Genomic DNA, 22177 nt, shown 5'->3' with positions numbered 1-22177 from the left:
GCAGGTCACCACTGGCGGTCTTGTTGGCTTTGTAGCCCAAGCCTAGTGTTTTCATAAGACCCTTTGATACAAGAAAGGGTGATATATTTCTAGCTCTTTCTTCTTATTGTGGCATTGCATAATGTGATACTTGAGGAAGTTATCAGGTGTAGTGGGCAACAGTTGAAAAATTGCATTGGTGCGCCACTTCTTCGAGGGGCAATTAGTTGTGAAGGGATTAGGGGTTCCCATGTAATATGTTGCTTATTCGGCAGCCACGCCAGCTGCCCACTACGGAGCCCAAAAGAAGACGCTACGTGACACAGTGGAAATGCAAGGTCCAGCTGTACATGGCTACTATAGCCTAATATGTGTACGCAAGGTTGGATATATACACCAGGTTAACCCTTGCCACCGAAAAACGTGGAAGTAAAAGGAAGCAAGGAGATGACAAAGTAAGAGAGAAAGACAAAGGCGTAGAGAGAAATGGAGACAGGAAAAGGCGACTGCCGATTTTCCCTGGGTGGGTCAGCCCAAGGGTGCCGTCTATGTGAAGCCGGGGCAAAAGAGGTGTGTTGCCTCCGCCGGGGGGCCAGCATTGGCTCAACCCCCAGGATCCCCTTTTCCTCAGTTACAGCTAATCCACGCACAGCGAAGCGTAGGAGGAGGTCGCAGCCCCCCCCCCCCCCCCCGTAAGCTCGGGTCTGTGGTATCGCTATGCGAAAATATGGATGCGAACCAACATACCCACGTGTTTTAGCAAAAATAAGGGCTAATTTACTATTTACTTCATCATTTGCAAACAACTTGTTCAGCAATTATTTTCGTAGCAAATAAACACAATACTGGTTCAATATAATTGTACTTTATGAAATACCATTCTAAATACAGCTATGTGATTATCAGCAGACAAATGCTTCAAGCTACAGCAATGTCTAAGTGCTAGGAACTCACCTAGCATATTGTTTACGAGCACGCCAAGCTGCCTGAATATGAAGATCCACTTCAACTGAGCTTCCACTAAAGTGTCAGAAAGTGATTTCAGCAGTGGACTACATGCTTAGGAAACTTTGTCTTCCTTTTGCAACGAAGTTGTATAAGGCTAGGGTACGCTGTCTGTAAACCAAAAATATCCTAGTGCCCCGTATGAAGCAGTGAAGAAAACAAAAACCTCACCGGGTATCTTGTGCATTCGCCTCAGACGACTCAAAGGCGAAAGCTAGTTTGTTTTTATAGCGATAGCAATTATATCTACATTCTTGACTGACTTAAGCCATCGCCATCACTTTCAATGTTCAAATGGATAACATCTCTCATGCATGGTGTCTTTTACATGTGGATAAAGGCGTGCCAGCGGGTGCGACGCACATGGTTGAAGCAGAGATAAGAAGAGCCGACCTATCTCCAATTCACGAAGAGCGCATGCGATAACATCACCCCATGTTCCATGGCCCAGCATTGCCATATATTGCTACTTATGCAGAGAAGAGGGCCCTGCTCTCTTCTCTCTTTAAGGAGCATGAAGGAATGCGGGGGGGGGGGGGGCTTGTGTCGCAGGAGCAGCAACTGTGAACTTTGACTTGAAGGGCACACGGTGGCACGTGCACAACTTCTGCAGGCATCACAGACAGCTCTACATACCCTACTATGTGTTGTGCCCTCAACGTGGACAGACTGTGCAAAAAGTGCTACTCTCAATGGAGCGGCCATATTAAGATATGCACTGAGCCTTGAACCACAAGGCGGCAACACCATTATTACGTCATTTTAGAGGTGCGTCCCCACGTGCCATTTGTGCTAAACATGCGAAGCATGCAAAAGATGTTCCCGAGGTTCCTAGACAACGAAGTCGTCATACGAATCAATAATACAGCGTGTGCTGCGAGTTTTTTGCACGGGAAGTGAGCGTGTGGATGTCACGATCTGTATTTCGCCCGGCTCGTTTTGCTTGAGCCAGCGGAATTGCCACTTTAATGAGACACAGTATGCCACAAAAACACACTTCATTCCACTTATTGATACAAATGACAAACACACATAGAAATATAAAAAAGTCACAGCTTTGTTGGAAAGACGAAGCAATGAACACGATAGCTACAAATTGAAAGGTAACACACAGAATAAAAAGCAAATCAAAACATGCCCCACGTTCCTCGTGCACAAATGATGTACAAAACGTACTCACAGGTACGAATGCACGCGAATAAGCGTCTCATTTGTTACTTCGCTGTGTCTGAAAATCTCGCACTTTTCGCAAACGGAGATTGCAATGATTGCAGTGACCTTTGTGCACCCGGTAACTACAGCAGAATGGTTTCAGGTAAAGCCCGAGGCCAACCTTCCCCTCCTCACCGCCGCGAGATAAGGGCGCGTCGCTGCCCTTCTCTAAGCCGGGCAAAGTACGCATAGGAAATTAGAGCGGGCGCCACCGCAGGATGTTGCGAGGCGTGCTCATGGTGCCATCTTGCTGGTAATGGTGAAAACACAATCCCCCCTCCCCCCTAGATGCTCGTGAGCAGCGGTAAGTGGTAGATATAACTAGCTTGTGATTTGTACGATGAAGAATGTGCTTTGGGGTGGCTCAGTGATTAACGCCTCGCTTTCACGACACAGAGATTTCATGTTCGATTCTGCATGTCAGTCTTTTTTCTCGATTTTTTTCTTTCTTGCATTTTCATGTATACAGATACGTATACATATACAATGCATGACATCGACACTGACGTCGACGGCAAAATACAGCCGAGAGTGTCCATATAATTGCTATCGCAATAATAACCAGATACTCCCAAACTAAATATTATGTCTCATCGCAGCCAGGCTCTACGCTCACTCAGTAGCTAATGTCTCTTGGATGAGTAGAACAAAAGGTGTCAGCTGCCTATATACAATGACTATCAGTCATGCTGCCACACTATGGTTGCTCACAGTCACCGCATCCATCCCTCTGGTCTTTGCTGCTGGCGCCACATGTCATTTTGTGCACGATGCGAGATGCGTGCATATCGTTACTTTGGCACACCCACTGCAGGCAGGTGCTTTTAGCGTGCACCAGGACCCCCTGGTTTATGCGCTATTGTGGGACAGATGGGCCGCTGCGAGCCCGAGCTCATTGAAGGTCGGTGTCGCATGCACTCACCAGTTCCGGCAGCTTACCTCACAGCCAGCCAGCTGGACAACTGCGGAGTGTGGGTGGACAACAGCTCACCAAGGCTGCAACTCAGGTTGGTCCCGAGACTTGAGAACAGTGGGACAGGACCCAGTCTTCTCAGACAATCCAATCTCTTCTCCACTGTGCTGGCTGCTCATTTTCCACTGAGCACGCCCCTACGCGTACTATTTCTTTTTCTTCTCCTCCCATATTTTTCTTGTTTGCACTCTGTCGATTACTCTTCAGTTATTCTCCTTCATCTCTACCTGTTCTTGTCATTTCTGACAGTAGACACTCAAAATGGCCACCGTGCCGCTACAGTTCCTTGCGGATGACGTTAGGCGTTACTTCGTAGAGTACAAGTTGATGGTAAAGCATTCATTGCTAAGAGCTTAAAGGCACACTAAAGAGGAATAATGACTTGGTTTAGATTGATAAACTGCACTCTGAGAACTGTAATGCCGTATTGTTGCAGTGAGTGTATTCCTTAACGAACGAGCAGCAGCAACAAAAACAGCAGAGCAGAGAAAAGAAAAAAACGACGTGCAGTACTGGCTGACACTTGCCGTCTAGCTCTAATAAGCGTCCTTTACGAACCCAGTAAAAGAGTGGTGGAGGTGTTGGGTATGTGAGCACCGAACAACGAAATTTCTACCCTTTGACCCTCATCAGAGCCATCGAATTGTGGGACTTCCACCAGCCTCAACAGGAGACTTGCTCCCAGGAACTCGGACATCGAGGTCAGTGGCTCTGCCGCAGCACTACAAAGAGTATCCCTGCTGTCTGCCACTGAAGATGTCGACGACTGGCTGAAACAGTATAAAAAGGTGAGTGAGCTAAATGGCTAGGACTCAGCAGCTCAGCTTTCGCATGTCGTGCTCTCACTTAGGTACGAATACTGCTTTCCCATGGCAGGAGAATCATATAGACACACTGATAAGATGAGACATACTTATAGAGAAATTGAAGAAGTGCTTCGAGAAGTCAATCCTGAAGGAAAAGAGAGCTGAACAGACTCTGTCCCAAAAGGCCTAGCTCCTCAGCGATGATGACGATGTGTGGTGCTTTATGGTGCAAGGACCAATTGATGGCTAAAGAGTGCCATTTCGGTAGACTAGAGATATGAACAATGATATCCTATGTGACTGTACAGGAGCCTTAGAATTCCTTGCGCTAATGCGAAAAAAACCTAGAAGTATTGAAATCATGACAGTGGCATGAAATATGCGCAGTGAAAGTGGATGTCGAAAAGTCATAATATTAAAACGATGGCAGGGATCCAGTCCTCACAGCCCAGACCTCGGTACAAAGGTCATGCTACGGATCACCTCGAAATATACAGTGTTTACAGTGTATAATACAGCTTGTAATATATAATTTGTGTCTCCATTTTTATTATAGTGAAGTGCTGTGCGTACAAAAATGTTGCCTTGGGTTACAGGGCCTTTTGGGGGCCCTGTAATATGGGGTTTCTCTTTCTTGTTTTGTTTTGAAGAGCTGCGCCTTTCTTTCGGCATCTGAGGCACCGGAGGAGCGTGGCTGGTATCCATCATCTCTTCTGAGGTGGCGGATAGTGCCAGCTTGGCAGGCACGTTCATGGCAGTTTCGGACCTAACTGCATTTGCAGTGGCTCGGGGTCCGGCAGACTTTGCAGTCTGCTGGCCCTTTTGAGCAAAAGGCGGAGCAATACGGGCTGCTCCAGCCGGAGGCGCTTCTAGCCCAACCGCGGTCACACTTGGTCTGAATCTTGCGGCTGCTGAAAAACGTGACACGTCACTTCCCCGCCACGTCGGCAAAGGAAGGATCAGAATGGTTTTGTGCAAGAAACCGTTGACGTGCCTCTTGGAATGATAGATTAAACTTGCCACGTCGGCAAAGGAAGGATCAGAATGGTTTTGTGCAGAAAACCGTTGACGTGCCTCTTGGAATGATAGGTTAAACTTGACCTTAAGTTCTAATATTTATTTCTATTTTTTTATGCAGGCCATGATCAGGAGTAGGCGGCACGATCTCCTTCACAGTTAGCGCAACAGGCTTCTGAAGTGCAAATGTCGGACGCATGTTGACAAGATGCACACTTCGTGCACTTAGTGCGCCCTCTGCGCGTTCGGGATCCGTGTCCAAAGCGCTGACACTTGAAACATCGGCGAGAATTAGGTACATAAGGTATGACACGAAGCTTACAGTAACCCCTTTCAATGAAGTTGGGGCGGTTGCTTGTACCAAAGGTAATTATGATGTGCTTTCTTGGGATCTGTTTATCATTTCACCTGATTGTTATTCTTTGTACTTTCACTAGTTTTTGTTGTTGCCATCCTTCAAGGAATTCACTTTCGAATAGCTCAAAGAGGTCATCATCAAATATCACACCACGCACTGTGTTCATCGACCATGTGGGCCCACTGATACTGGGATGTTAACAAATGCTACGAGTTTGGAGAGCTTGTCGTACTGGGTCTTGTCGCGAACTTCTAGAAGGAGACCACCATTCCCCATTTTGGTTACTTCATAGCCAGGACCAATTTCATCTGTGAGCAGTTTTGAGACAATGAATGGTAAAACGGATTGAACTGTTTTCTTTTCATTCTGACAGTGAATTACGCGGTACTTAGGTAAGGTCTATTTTGACTTTGTGAAAAAGAAGCTGTCATCGGTGCGCCACCTTTTCAGGTGGGGATCAGGAAGTGCGGAAAAGGGTTTCCCATTAGAAGCATTTTATATTCGGTGGCGACGGTGGCCACCCACCACCAAGCCCAACAAGGGGACGCTGCAAGAAAGAATACTTGATGTCGCCAGACATGCATCGCCTCTATAATTGAATACAACTACCCAAAGTTGGGCAACAACACAGGATTAGCACTCGCCACCAGGAAATTTGGAAGTAAACAGAAGAGAGAAGATGACAGGACAGATAAAAAGTGTGACAGAAAGACGAAGATGTAGGAAGGAAGAGAGAGCAAAAGGCGACTGCTGATTTTCCCTGGGTGGGTCAGCCTAGGGGTGCCGTCTAAGTGAAGCTGGGACCAAAAGGGTGTGTTGCCTCTGCCTGGGGGCCTTAAGAGGAGACGCTCCCCGAAAAAACTTGTTCTTTATTTCTAGTCATAGGCACTTGAAAATTTTATTAGTAATATAGTTTTTTATAGAGATTTCAAATATGCAATCATTTTTTTGTGTAGCTGCTATAGTTAATGAATTAGACCACGCACAATAGTAAAAAGTTACATGTTTTGCGGGTACTCTTTCATGTACTTAACTTCTGGTAAAAGCATTGTCTTTGATCTTATTTGACTCCAGGTAGGTTGTAAAGTGCAAATATCTATCCAGATATGTCACAGAAATATTGGAACCAAGGAAAAAAAACCGTATTGGATGACTAATTATTTTCCATCTCCCTTGAAACAATACCCTAATATTTTCACAACTAATTCTGGTATGCATTGCAATTTCAAATAAATATTTGCATTCTGCATGTGTTTAAGAATATGCGTGCCAAGTATTGTTATTATACAATAAGTATAAGTGTCTAAAAGACTGCCGGGAAAATGTGAAATAGCAAAAAAAAATGAAAATGAAAAAACCAAGTTTGAAAGTTTGGAAAGTTGGCTTTTATTAGGAAACCATTTGGAAACCATTCGGTCTTCCAAGCACTGAATGCTCGGAAGACCTAGAATCGCACAGAATTGTGATAGTTGGTCAAGGCCTGCGCCTATAGCACCTGCTGCCAGAACTGCCTTCAGCGTTTACGGCAAAGCTATCATGCGAGCTGCCGCTGTTGAAACGAGCGCTCGTCTCTTGGTTTCTGGCCGAAGTAGTACATCTCGACGCGTGCGTGAATGCAAGTGTAGATTCAGGGCAGTCAGTATTTGCACAGCACAGTTCAAGGAATGCCGAAAGCCCTTTGCGCTTTCCAGCTACCTTGGACGCCGATTTCCCGTTCACGTCAGGTTGGGCATCGCGCACCCACCACAAGGGCAGTCGGCGCATAGATTTCGCAAAACAGCATATTGGCAGTAAGAGCACCTACTGGCCTACGTTCAACGTTCACTCTCGAAGAATCCGCTCTTCATTTGGGATGCACTGATGAGTTCCACGGCAGCGGCTATTTCACAACCACTGTCACTGCAGGGTTCGGTGTCAGTTGGGCCTATTCGAAGTCTGGGCGTTGGTCAGTGGTGACATCGGCGTTCGCTGTCGCTTTGGAAAGCGTCCGACACCAATTCCCTCGATACTGGGGGCAAGTTCTGAACCTTCGATTATCTAGAGTGCTCTTCCCGGCGCTTGCCATGATGCAAATCTGCAGAGAAACACCGAACAACTCGATTGCGTTGTCCGAGGAAGGATAGAAGGAGGGGGAGGCGGAGCGCACCGCCGACTAATGACGGCCTCGCGCTGCTTGCCGCGATAATCAAAATGCGTAATGTATGCGTTGTTTTTTTGTTTTTGGTTCATTTTTTTTTTTTGAAGATACGAGACTGGCTACTAGTGGACTGTGAAGGGGAAGGCCTTCGCAGCATGCGTGCACAATTGCAAATGGCGGCGAACGCGTCGTTTTCGCAACAGGACAACGCGAACTATGTAATTTTTGGCGACTTTCGCGCATTTTTTACGTCACCACTCCCTACTTGGAAACATTTTCAGATCTTTTCTCGTGCGAGTTTCAGCTTAATATTTTCAGAAGTAAAAGATTATAGTCCAAGGATGCCAATACAACCAGAAATAAAAGCGAAAAATTTCCAGAAAACCGCGACTATTCGACCCGCATCTCCCCTTAAAGGTACAAGCACCCAGCGTAGGCTCAACCCCCAGGATCCCCTTTTTCCCGGACACGGCTAAGCCATGCAGGGCTAAGCGTGGGAGGGAGTCGCTCCTCGGGGAGACATGCACCAAGTACACAGAAAAGATTGTGGAGCTTCCTACAGTCGTGAATCCCAGTATGTCCGAAAAAGATAAAGCGGGGCACGGCAGAAGATGTGTATCAGTTTCTAAATGCCAAAGAGACTTTAGCATCTGTGTCCCAGGTAACGCAACACTACCATAAATTTGAAATGCTGAAGATGCGTTGTGCAGCGCCAAAGTTTAGCCACCTGGATAACGTACCGACAGTGGGGAGTATTGAGGCTATTTCACCATTTGACCTTTGAAAACAACGGCAGCTTGTACGAGAGAAACTGCTTCGCTGCCACAAAATAGGCCAATTTGGTGTTGTCGACTCGTGATGAACTACCACCCATGTCGTGGCAACCATCTTTAACACAGAAAACGTGAACAATTACCAAGCCATGCTGAAGTTTTAACTCGCAGGCCAACCTTGCTTTAACATTTGCCAGCAGTGTCGCAGAACTTATCAAACACCACAGTTCTGCTAAATGTATTCATCGATGAGAATATCCAGCGACCACGACCATCGGGATAATATCCAGTACTTGCTGATGAAACTGAGGGTTTTCAGCAGCATCATGCATTTCAGTCTCCTCCCCGCATGTGCTACAGCTGTGGACTTAAAGGTCTCCACCTCCACCTACTGGTCGTTGATTTAGTCAAGGAAACTTCCGGAAGCAGTCACCAGCCTCTGATCACAGTTGAACACCTCTGCCTGCCCCACGAGCTCAGCATTCTCCATTGCCTCCATGGCACTGTCCATCCCCACATCTGGAAAACTAGGCAGTGCGGCCGATAGGAGTGAAGTTGCTAGATACTGTATGCTGCCGAAATATAGATCTCTGGCAGCCTTTATGCCGAAAAACAAAGCTCATGCCCTTCTGGATACTGTGCCAACTATGGCTCTTACAGACACCAAGGCAACGATTTCGGTGATGAGGCTCAATTTCAAAGGTTTGCTTGGACAAAAAGTTATGGTTCACTGAAACAAAATGACTGAAACAAAATGACGTTTTGTAGTGTTAATGGCGACGCATTACGCCCAGTTGGTGTTTGCACTACTGATGTATGTTTGTGTGGCAGAGTATTTCCTACCAAATTTGCTGTTATTTCTCGATCGATGCATGAAGTAATTTTAGGCACAGATTTCGTCTAGTAGTGTGGTGCAACTGTGCATTGTCGAATTGGAGAGTTGTCGGTGTAAACGACGAAGTTATGACCAGACTTGTTCAAACTTGTGCATGCCAACAAAATGTGTTTTGTGTTGCAGAGGATGTTGTCATGCCAGCACAATCTAGTGACTCCGTTTTAGTCATTTCCTCTGGCACCGTTGAAAAATTTGATGCTGTTGCGGAACCTTTTTTATTGGCCTGTGTTAAGAAAAATGTTTTGGTGCCGCATCGCTTAGAGTCCATAGTTGAAGGACGTTGCAGATTATGGACCATGAATTACACATTCCAGCCTATACTTTCACCTTCTGGCATGAAGCTCATGCTTTTGTCATGAGGTCGTGACGCGGATAAAGGGAACAGACCCAATGCTCAGATGAAACTGTTTATTCAGCCGAACTTGTGGCCAGAAAACTGAAGGTCAGATTACAGCAACACATGGGCACTGATAGTAGCAAACAGAGCGTCGGCCCTCGATCAACTGACAAGCGGCAAAGCACATCGGCATTCATACATGCGCCGTCTAATATTTCCGTCTTTCCACTGATCCTCACGCAAGCCCTGGAATAATATCAAGCATTTGCGTCTTGCGCGCCATCTTAACAGAACGATCTACAATAATCGTGAGCCCTCTTGAACAATGAGGTGAAGTTTGTGCTGAGCGAGTGCCAAACCCTACTGGGAATATAATCTAAGCACTCAACAAGTGTTCCACTTCTTCTTAAACAACAAAACATCCATGATCCCGGCCTCTCAAGCCTGTCATAGTATCAATACAGGATCAGCGCACCATATACGACAAAATCCGAACCACGTATCACCAAGTTAACCCAAGATAATTTGCGAGCTAGTTGAAGTAATGTTGCAGAAGGGAGTGATTAAGGAGTTCGCGAGCCATTGGGCTGCCCCTGTCCTTCTCGTAAAAAAGAAAGATAGCATTTGGCAAGTTTGTGTAGATTATTGACGACTTAACAGCATTACTAAGAAACATGTGTAGCCACTCCTTCATATAGACGATGCTTTAGACTGTCTTCATTTGCCTTCTTTTCTTTTGTCGACCTAATAACTTGCTATTGGCAAATCCCAATGCTTAACAAAGACAATGAACAAAGAGCATTCATAACAGCCGATAGACTATGAATTTAACGTTATCCCATTCGGCTTGTGGAATGCACGTGCCACCTTCAAACGACAAACTGGCCCAGTTGGGTTTGTTTAACGGTGGAATGTAGACTGGTTTTGAATCGGGTTATTTATATATTTGCTCCATGGCCGAGCGCCAAGTCAGCAACTTCGGGTTTTGTAAACGTTTTGTGTTTGATTAATTGATGCTGTTGCGAGCAAGTTAAAGAGCATAGCGATTGACTAGAAATTGCTTCAACCGATCACTGTTCAGTATTTTCATAAAAAAAACCTGCAAGTCGCAAAAACGCAAAAAAATCAAGCAGCCCCACCTGTGCAAGTGATGCGCGGGCAGCGGGCGAAATACGGCAAATCCATGTTTGGGTGGCGGTGCTTAGTGATAAATGGTGGTACTGGCACCGCGGCTACGCCTTTTGTTCTCCTCCCATCCACCAGGCACTGAGTTATAAAGGAGGCGCTGGTCCTTGTCATCTCCTTTCATATGTATTAAGATCATGTTACCATTCTTCCAAGATTCTGGTACACTTCCTGTCAGGAGATACTTCGTAACCGGGCAGCTAGTTTTTCTAAAACCATCAGTTCTCAGTCTTCCAGCAGATATGATGTTACCTGATCCTCACCAGCAGCTTTGCCCCTTAGCATTCCCTCCGAGGCTTTTTTGACTTCTATCCTTACTGGTGGGATGCCATTTGGGTTACTGCTAGTTCTTATATTAAGGCCGTGGTTGTCTCGGCTACTGTACAGATCTCTGTAAAACTCCTCTGCTATTCTAACTATCCTATATATATTGGTAGTTACTTTGCCTTTGTTGTCCCTTAGTGCATACATCTGGTTTTTTTTTTACTATCCCAAGTTTCCGTATCACCGCTTTGACACTTTCTCCATTCTTTAGAACGTGTTCAATTCTCTCTATGTTATACCTTTGTACATCTAATACCTAACGCTTATCAATCAACTTTGAAAGCTCTGCCAAGTCTATGTTATCTGTTGTACTTGAGGCTTTCATGCTTTGACGCTTCTTAATTAGAAACTTAGTTTCCTGGGACAGCTCAACAGTGTCCTGTCTAACTATCGTACCACCAACTTCCACTGCGCACTCCGTGATGATACTCATCAGATTATCATTCATTGCTACAACGCTAAGGCTGGCTTTCTTGCTAAAGCCGAGTACCAGTTCCGAGTACTTGGCTTTGCCCACCTAACAGCCCCTTCGAAACCATTATACACTTTCCTGCGGGACAACGGTGTACTGTGGCGAACGTGGCTTAGGCTGTGTTGGTGTTGGTGTTGCAGCAGGCGGGGTTAGCCTGGCCTGCATGGCCGGCAATTGTTCCGCCTGAGCATCTCCCGAGTTTGGAAAATGTCACCACGTGTCAGACAGCCCAGTGTCTCGCAGGGAGACCAACAAAATTCGTTGCACGTTCCTCCTAGTTGCCGCGGGTCCTTCAGGAAAGATGACGTCATCAACTGTCCGGTGCCTATGACAGCCTTTTTGCAAGGTGCGGATCATCGCTGCTCTTTGCACATTAAACTGTGGGAAAACCAAATGAAATGTTCAATAACCCTAATGTCACCACAGAAGGCACAGAACGGGGAAGCATATATCCCAGTCTTGAATGACCAGGCCAGGGTGTATGCGGAGCCGGTTCTTATGCGGTACAACAGTGTCGCTTCTTCACGAGAAAGTCCATGAATTACACATGCTTGGTGTGGAAACTTGTAGATCGCCTTGAAATGATTGCGTATCACATCTTTGTTGTTCTGGTAAGTCTTGGGAGTTCTTACTTTTGGAAACGATGTACGTGCTTCGCATGCAAGGGCATCAGCCTTTTCATTGCCCTCAATGCCAACGTGGGATGGGATGCACTGGAACTTTATATTAATACTCTTGCCATTTAGGTGTTTGATTAGTGCCAGAGATTGCCTGGTAAACTTTTCTTGAGGTAGGCCACGATGCAGTCTTTGTAGCGCCGATTTGGAGTCCGTTAGCACTACAACATCTCGTGCAGAAAAAGATCGCAATTTTCGCAAAGCCACCGTGATTGCAGCGCTTTCTACCGTTGTGGACGAAACCACGCGATCCAGGCGACCCGACCATGACACGCCAAGGCAGGGTATGCAGAAAGCCGCTGCGCAGCTATCCGTTTGTGTGCACACTGATCCGTCGGTGTACACTTGTAGGTGACTGCGGTACATGGTGCTCAAGTGGTCCAGCGCAAGAAATTTTGCTTCCGCGGCTAGAATGGTGCGCTTCGCTGGTAGATTGGGTACGCTGAAGTTACACGCAACATCCACAAAAGACCATGGCGGGTCCATAGGGCGCCGTTTAGGCAGTTTCAAGCCTAAATATCGAAATGTGTTTAGTGCCGCGTTGAAATGTGAGCCAGTTCTTGCTCTTAGCCACCGGAGAAGCGCCGTGCCTGCGAAGGACTCGCCCAGTCTTGACAGCTGCGTCAATAAGGCCTGAGACTCCAAAAGGCGGAGCGGAAGAGACTCAGCTTCATTGATGACCTTCGTGTTTGAAGCCGCCTGAGGGACTCCCATCGCCAAGCGAAGACCCTTTCTGTGCACTGCCTCTAGGCGTTCGAACTGGCTTGGTGATGGTGATATCAGGGGCAGTTGATAAAGAATGCGGCTTGTTATAAGCGCATCATTCAATTTAAGCATGGACATAAGATTGTTGCCCCAACGGACCCCTGCCATGCGACGAAGAGCGTTGATCCTTTGCACTGATGCAGTGACTATACCATCAACCGCACGTCGCCATAATAGCTTGTTGTCAATGGTAATGCCCAGGAAACGGACACTTGTTGCACAACGAATTGAGTGGCCTCGAATATTCAGCGACAGACGTGTTGACTTCCGTCGCGCTCCCAGGAAGAGCATGAAGGTCGATTTTTTCGCTGGTAAAGATAGGCCAAGTGTCAACAAGTGACGCTCAATGATTGAAATAGCGCTCTGTGCTATCCGGGCCAAACGTTTGTGCTGGTACCCTGAGATCCAAATGCAGATGTCATCGGCGTAGATGAATATTTTAACTGCTTTCAGAGCTAAGTGCAGAGTGTCGGGAAGGCTGGCCATGGCAGCGTTAAAAAGCAAGGGAGATAGAACACTTTCTTGTGGGACGCCGAGGGAAACGCGTCTCTCTTCGCTCGTTACATTTCCAACCTTAACACGGACACAGCGATCTCTGAGAAATTCATGTACGAACCGAAGAGCATTTCCAGACACACCCATGGCTTGGAGCCCGTTCACGATGCCTGCCTGAAGCCCACAATTATATGCCTTGGCAACGTCCATCAAGACGGCGAGTGTCGAGAGTCCGCTGACGTGGTGGTGCTTGATGTGGCTTAATAGGTCCAAAACACTGTCCTGGGCACTCAGTCGTGGGCGAAATCCGGTCATACACGATGGCCATCGTCTTTTTTGTTCAAGGTACCAAGTTACTCTTGTACATATTAATCTTTCCATCAACTTAGATACGCATGATGTAAGAGATACCGGTCGATATGATGCGAGGCTCGCAGGATCCTTTCCAGACTTTAGGACTGTGTTCTGCACGGGTTAGATCAAGGCCAAGCAATATTGGAATCCACCCTGCCCCCACTTTTATTTTTATTTTTTTCTTTCCTGGTGGAGTTAGGTTTAGAGCACTCGGCTCACTTGCAAGGTGCATTTGATCAGATAAAGCAACAATGGCGCACGTCTATTGGCCCGGCAACAGCACCGCATATCACCAGGACTACGCAACTTCAAGGCAGAAAAATGTTTTATGTGCCGTTGCTATGGCAACCAGCGTTGTGGCTGACAATAATGGTATTTGCTGCACGTCAACCTTGTTCACATGCAGAAAATGTGACATAGGTTCCTAGCACGCAATAACTGAGTTTCCTGACTAGGAAATTCATATTTTCTGTGGAGCATTCGTGGCTATGGCTCTTGAAAATAGACTTGCGGGGGATAGTCTTAGTGGCATGGACTAGAACGAAAGGAAGAGAACAACGAAGTGAGATTCGGAGCTAACCCTTTGATCAGTAAAGATGTGTCCAGCTCTATGATCATAGGTCCTCGTTATTATCATTTCATGAAATGTCATGCAGCCCCCGTAGCTTCTCTACTTCCTTCAAACTCCTCACAAGTGACAATACAAAAAGCTGGTCGATGTGCTCGTTGACTAGTAATTTTTGTCAATCGAAGCGCTCTTAAAGTGTGGTAACGGCAATTCCATAGTTGTTGTCAGCCAGCCTGATGCCTTCGATAGCTCGCTTGGCCGCTTATGTCAGGTACGTCAGCAAATACAGTGAAACATTGCTATAACGATGTTGAAGGGGAGTCGTAATCACTTTGCTATAACCATTAGTTCATTAGAGCCAATATCCATTTCTACCAGCAATTAGCCAGCAAGAGAGAATGTACACACCAACGAATATCACAGCAGCCCCCTGAGCAGAGAAACACGGCCGTCAGAAGGCAAAAATAGCAAAATAACACAAAACAACGCACTTTATTTCCGCCAAATTCAGCACACCAGCTGGCAGGTCACTTCGAAGAAAAATAGTCTTTAATTAAATTGACTTTGTTGACTCTTCCTCACATGGATGACTGCTTTTTCAGGTGCAGCAGCTATTTCAAGTCCGTCCTCAACGTCATCGTAAGCACCAAAGAAGCAGCACAGCAGGTTTGTCGCATCCAGCGCTTGCACAGGCGTCGGGTTCGCTAATATTAGGCACCGGGGTGTCGATACATTTGTAACTGTTTCCATGTCACTGTTTTGTTTTAATTCCGCACAATTTCCGTGTCTGACAACTCTTCGGTTGTCGTCGCGTCAGCATCGGCACAGACGAACATACAGAAAGTGTCACAGTCAGGCACACTGCCGGTGTCAAGGAGGGCATCCCACGACGTCTGGGCCTGGTCGCCTGTGGCACCCGAAGACATCGTTGAAATCTTCGGCCACTTTTTTTTTTCTTGACACTAAACTCAACGGCTTTTAACATTGCCGACTTCTGCTTGATTGTTTATGTTGCGCTTACATTTGCCGCTGCCGTTATCCATCTCCATCTCGTGTCTAGCGGCAGAAACTAATCGAGGGAGTGTTGCTCTTCCACAGCGAACGACAAAGACAAACGCCGGTTGACGCGCACGCTCGCGCGATTCGCTGTGTGGGCGAGTCCATTAGTTTCCGAGAAAAGGAGAGGCAGGGGGACTTCTGTCCCAGTCTACACCACCAAAACTACCCCCCACTAGTCTATTTTCAACATAAACATGTTTTTTTAGCTTGAAGCTCCATCCTCCCACCGGTAGGTATCTTCTGTAATCAGCGAATTGCTGGGCACGTGGATTTGTTACTTTATCTTATACTTCATCTGATGAATTGCGTCTCACAACTGTCCTAACCTAACGAGTATAAATTGCCCCGTAGTTTAAGGTTAAGGTCTGCATGCTTGTTTTGATTGATGACGCAAAGTGGTGTTGGCCATTGTGGCCTTCATTTCTCCTTGAAATTAGCGCACCTGAGATAATTTTGAGGCTTGTCGGGCATTTTGATGAGCGTGGCTCAATTTCAGCAAATTTCATGGTTGTTTTGGCACAGCTTAGCACAATGACGAATTGTATCGAGCTGCCACAAATGGCACAGCTGTCGCACCCTTGTTGAGGTCACCCAGGCCTCTGTGTCAAAGCCATACAACACACCTAAGGGAGTCAACCGTCTTACCAATAACAAGGAGCGACAACTTTTCATTCCCAACAATTTTGACAGCAAAAGCAATCGATAACCTCTCTTTCACCTGCTTACCACCTAAGCAAGCCTCCCCTTTAAAAGCAAGCGTTCAGTACGGCAACATCTAAAAAAAAAATCGATTCGTTCATTTTAAACATCTTACGAGCATACTTCTGCAAAATATCTTGATGCTTGCCACTGACCCAGTCCTTTGCGCTGCCTTTCCAAGGGCTGCGTTTTCGCCAGAAACAACTTTTGCGGTAAGATTGTATCGCGACATAAATCTAGAAAGCCGGCCACTACTGCAGACAGAACTATCCTGGCTCATTCGTGTGGCCAAACACTGTGCCTTTTCTGTGACAAGGGGCTTCACTTACAGGCAAGTTTATAGACTCGCATATTTCAACCAGTTCATTAATGCTTCCATACTATCCACGTTGCTTGAACCTCATCCGCAACTATGCTGGTGCTGACTCCGTAACAATTATATAAATATGAAACAAAAAGCAGCAGACACACATTTCAGCTGAGTGCCTAGTCATTGTGCCATGGTATAAGTCAATGAGTGGTGCTGACCTCCTAGAGAAGATGTGCAATAGTTATCACTTTCCAATGCGGGCAAAGCAATAGTACATTACAAATTCTGGCACGCCGTAAAGATGACCACAGTGAATGCACGGTTTCCACATAAACATCATGCACAATGGACAGGCAATAGTACAACGCCTCTGCGTAATTTTCTGTGAAAGCTTGCAACTGCATAGATGCTTCACAGAAAGAGTGCACCTGGACGACCATCTAGAGAAACACCTCCCACTGGCCAAGGATGTCCTCAGTGCACTACCACGAGACTTCTGAAAGGATGCAAGCAGCACAGCATGGGCCAGTTTGGAAAAGGAGACTGCACCTTTGTGTCTTGCCCAAAATTCTGGGTGTATCTGTGCCTGAATAAAGACCATAATTGTTTCACCTACTTTCACCAGGCTTCTGTACACAATCCAGTTCTGATCACTATTTTTTCTTACAACTGGGGCAAAAATTTGTAAGCTAACCTAACATCTACCTCCCATTATACCTGCCATTCCATTACGGCCCAGTGTAACATATGTACTGAGGAATAGCGCAAAAAGTGCAAATTAGTGCCTGTGTTGTTTTACTTGCCTCTGTCCCTGTGTGTTTTTCACACTATTCCACAAAGCGTTTATGAGCTCAGCTTTCTTGACTACTACCAACATCCTGTAGCGTATGTGCAGCAAGCTGTAAGTTCTAATAAAATTTTTTGTGACTACCCTTATAGCCTCTGTATCTTCATTTTCAATTGAATTTTGATAAGCGGCTGTACAAGGGCCATAAAATTCCTCGCGGTAAGGCGGGTAAAAACATACAAGTAATAAAATCATGACCATCCCGTGAAAGGTGTGTGTGGTGTGAATAGATGACAAAAGTTGGTGATAATAAAAAACGATGGTGGACATGTATGGCATTAGCACAAGTGCCTCACTCGTTCGTACCCTTGCGTCCAAGGGCCGTGAGGAAAGTGCTTTGTTGTGTAGCCACGCAGCAAAAACCTCTCTGGAGAGGTCATGCTACGGAATGCCCGAGTATATGATATGAAAACTACGAATTTTTTTTAAAACGCTAAGAATGATTTATGGCTGAAAAGTGGTTCCCTACCGACGAACATTGCAGGGTGTAAAGGTATATGTTGTCGGTAGGGTTATGGAAAGTGTTGTTTTCTTAGAGTTTCTAACTGTTTGCACTGAATTAAAATGTGAAGAACTGTTAGTACTTCACCACATCTGTCACACAATGGTGGATCGCCACCGGACAAAAGATATGAGTGTGTCGTGCACTTGTGTCCTATCCTGAGCCTCGTTAGTATTACCTCTGTATGACGTGATTTTGATACTGGTGGCCAATGGTCAAGGTGTGGGTTAATAATGTGTAGTTTGTTTTGTGTGTGTCTATCCCACATACTCTGCCAGTAGCCCCTGAGCTTTCGTTTGAGAGACGGCTTAAAATCAAGGGTCGGGATTGATATGGGTGTAGTGGCAGTACTTTCGTGGACGGATGCAGCAAGCTGATCCGCCATCACTTTGCCTTGGATCTCACGGTGCCCTGGCACCCAGCACACTACAACATGTTGTTTGAGTGTGTAGAGTGCGCATAAAATAGCGTAAAGTGAGACGAGGACAGGGTTTTTTTTGTTTTTTAAGATTGTGCAGACCCGCTACCACACTAAGGGAGTCCGTATAAATTACTGCTTTTTGTATTTGTGATTGTTTGATGTGTCTAGCCGCCACAAGTATCGCGTAAGCTTCCGCTGTGAAGATACTTGTGCCTGGATGTAGAGGGCCAGCATCCGAAAAGGATGGGCCGACAGCAGCATAGGACACAGAGGAGTTAGACTTGGAAGCATCTGTGAAGAACTCAGGACATGTGTATTTGTGTTGAAGTTCCAGGAAGTAGTTTCGGATATAGGCAATAGGCGCATGTTTTGTAACTTCTAGGAAAGACACATCGCAGTCTATCATCTGCCACTGCCACGGTGGCGGGTATACTACAGGAGCCATTAAACTGTGTTCAAGTGACACTCCAGTTTCCTCAGCTAGACCTTTCACGAACTGAAAAGGGCTGCCTCATCGAAGGCCTGTTTTGAAACAGAATGGAGCTTGACAAATCATTAATAGTAGAGTATGAGGGGTGCTTCTTGTCTGCTTTCACCTTAAGAAAATATACAAAGACATGTTCTTTGTAGATGAAGCGACCATTCATTTGACTCGACGTAAAGGCTTTCTACAGGGCTGGTGTGAAAAGCACCCGTAGAAAGGCAGATGCCAAAATGGCGCACGAGATCCAGCATCTTCAAAGCACTTTGAGTCGCAGACTGATAAACAACGACCCCATAATCTAAGCGGGTGCGAATGAGGCTTCTATACAGGTTCATGAGACATTGCCTATTACTACCCCACGTAGTACGTGACAAACAAGTGGTACGTGACAACACTTTTATAACATTCATGGCTTTTAAACATGTTGTTTTTAAATACTTGATGTGTGGTACGAAGGTCAACTTGTTGTCCAAGATTAAGCCCAAAAATTTATGCTCAGCTTTGACAGACAGACGTTGCCCGTTCAGTTGAATGTCAGGTTCAGAGTGCATGCCTCTCTTTCGAGAGAACAAGACACACGTGCTTTTTTGAGGGTTAAGTCAAAATCCGTTTTCATCTGCCCATTTGGAGACCTTGTTTAAACCCAGCTGAACCTGCCGCTCACATATTGCCAAATTGCATGACTAGAAGCCGAGCTGAATGTCGTCGACATATGTAAAATAGAACATATTGCGGGGGATGGACAGGTGCAAAGAATTCATTCTGATAATAAAAAGTGTACAACTAAGTACACCTTGCGGTACTCCCGTCTCCTGGACAAATGTTTGGGAGAGAACACTGCCTACACGGACACGGAATGTTTGATTGGACAAGTAACTCTCGATTATGGAAAACATTTTACCGCGCACACCCAGGTGAGACAAGTCTATTAATATGCCAAAACGCCATGTTGTGTCGTAAGCCTTCTCGATATTGAGGAACACAGAGAGGAAGTATTGGTTGTGGGCGAAAGCGTCTCGGATCTGTGCCTCGATACGTACCAGATGGTCGGTGGTGGATCTACCCTCTCGAAATCCACACTGAAATCAGTCGAGCAGACTGTGTGTTTCAAGGAGATGTAAAAGTCGGCGGTTTATGATCTTTTGAAAAAGTTTACTAAGGCAGCTTGTAAGTGCAATGGGCCTATAACTTGAAACTGAGGAAGGGTCCTTGCCCTCTTTTAAAATGGCAATAATTATAGCCTCTTTCCAGGAAGCAGGGATGACGCCAGAAAACCAGACAGTATTGTATAGGGAGAGTAATGTTTTTCGCGTTTCGAGCGGCAGGTTTTTCAACAATTCATACACGACACAATCGTAGCCTGGGGCAGAATTACTGCAGGAGTTTAGTGACGTTTGCAGCTCAGCTAAGTTGAAAGGCTGGTTGTACGCCTCGTAGTTTGTACACTTGTGTTCTAGTTTCTGCTTTTCTATCCTTGCTTTATATCTTTGAAAAGCTTGAGTATAGTGTGATGAGCTAAACACCTGCTCGTAGTGTGCACCGAGGAAGTTCGCCTGATCTTCCAGGCTGTCACCCTGTGTGTTTACGAGTGTGAGTGAGTGTACTTGTCTTCCTGCTAACCTACAAACCATGTTCCAGACTTTAGCCTCTTGTGTATATCAATTGATCCCTGATGAGAACTTGTGCCAGCTTTCTCTTCTGGCCTGCCTGTGCATTCTCCTGCCTTGAGATTTTATTTTCTTAAAGCTGTCAAGATTTTTGGCTGTCAGCGAATTCCGAAACAACCTCCATGCCTTGTTCTGCTCCTTTCGTGCATTACGACACTCGGTGTTCCACCATGGGATGCGTTGCTTGCCAGGCAGTCCAGATGTTTGTGGGATGCACTTGGCTGCTGCGTCAATAAGGAAAGCTGTGAAGAACTCCACAGCTTCATCTATGCTTAAACCACATATGTCTGTCCAACTTAAATGAGTAGTGTTATAAAACTGTTCCCAGTCGGCTTTGTATGTCAGCCATTTGGGAACTTGTGAAGGACATTGGTATGATGTTGGTGTACTCAGAATGACAGGAAAATGGTCACTTCCGTAGGGATTATTTATAATTTTCCATTGGAGTAGGGGTAGAAGTGAAGGAGATGCAATACTGAAGTCTATGAAGGAGTAAGTCTTGTTTGCAAGGTTATAATATGTTGCCTCTTTCCTATTCAACAGACAAGCACCTGATGAAAAGAGGAACTGTTCGATGAGACGACCTCATGCATCACATCGACAGTCACCCCATAAACCGCTGTGCGCATTCAGGTCCCCTAGAACCAGATGAGGTTCTGGTAACTCATCTATTAAAGACTGGAAATCATGTTTTTCCACGCGGTGTTGCGGCGGTATGTATAGAGAGCAGATTGTGACGAGCTTATTCAATAGAACTGCTCGAACAACCACTGCCTCTAGAAATGTTAGTAGTGGTACATGACTACATGCTACTCCTAGATTAACAATAATGTCTACACCACCAGATGACGCCACAGCATCATCTCTGTCCTTTCCGAAGACAACATATTGACGCAAAAGATTTGTATTCTTAGATTTTAGGTGTGTTTCCTGTACACAAAGCACTTTTGGAGAATGTTTGTGTAGAAGTTCTTGGACATCGTCGGGGTTTCGAAGTAGTCCTCTGAAGTTCCATTGTATAATTTGTGTCTCTACTATGGGAGTAAAGAAGTGCTGTGTGTAAGAAATGAGTGTGGCTGGTGTCTAAAGAGAAAAGTGACTTATCTTACAAAACCTTTAGAAGGCCCTGTAATTACCGTTTTGTCTTTTTTAGAGCGGTCGAGGGAACCCCACCGCTCCTTTGGCGCAGTCTGCGCCGGTGCAGTTGATGTGTCCATCGCCTTAGGAGAGATGACGGACAATGTTGTTTTCGTTCGACCCCACCAGGTTTGAGGTCGAGGGGACCTCTTTAGTTTGTGTCGTGCCCTGGCTGCTGCCAGGGTTCACAGGGGCCTCGGTGGGGCTGTATTCAAGGAGGGTAGGGCAGCCGAGGCTGCTCCCTCTGTGGGGGCTTGTGGCGTTTGCCTCGGCACGCTGGGCGTGGTCCAAGGCATTGCCGAAAATCGAAGTGGTGCTGACGCCCCTCGCACCACTTCGGAATACGATTTGTTCCGAGCAAAATGCGGGGAAACGAGCTGCCGCGCTTCACGGAAGCTTATGTTCAATTTAAACTTTGTAATTATAATTTCTTTTTCCCTTTTTCAGGCCACGCATGACCTGGAATATGCAGGATAGTCACCCTCACAGTTTGCGCAGTGGACTTGTAGCTGACAGTCATTGTTAGCGGTATGACCTTTGTGTTGTATATTGGTCTGTTTGGTTTCGGTTCCACGATCACTGCCGCTGGTGGCGCCAGTGTTGTTTATGTATATAAGCATGCGCAAGTTGGAATAAAGGGGCTTTTGTTCCGATGGGCACTCAAGTTGTCTAGTCGTTCATTCACTGGCGGCACACGCCGCCACTACACTGGCGACGAG

The 22177-nt window shown here is 46.0% G+C and overlaps 1 protein-coding gene across 7 annotated transcripts in view; it reads right to left on the bottom strand.

The window, feature by feature from the left end:
- AspRS-m (aspartyl-tRNA synthetase, mitochondrial) overlaps positions 1 to 22177 on the bottom strand; it is a 382875-nt gene that overhangs the window by 23986 nt on the left and 336712 nt on the right. The gene's annotated exons all lie outside the window — the stretch shown is intronic.

This window comes from Rhipicephalus microplus, chromosome X (genome assembly GCF_043290135.1).
Source record: "Rhipicephalus microplus isolate Deutch F79 chromosome X, USDA_Rmic, whole genome shotgun sequence".
NCBI classification, from domain to species: Eukaryota; Metazoa; Arthropoda; class Arachnida; order Ixodida; family Ixodidae; genus Rhipicephalus; species Rhipicephalus microplus.
The sequence above is the reverse complement of the archived record's forward strand: the minus strand, read 5'-3'. Positions and strand labels throughout refer to the sequence as shown.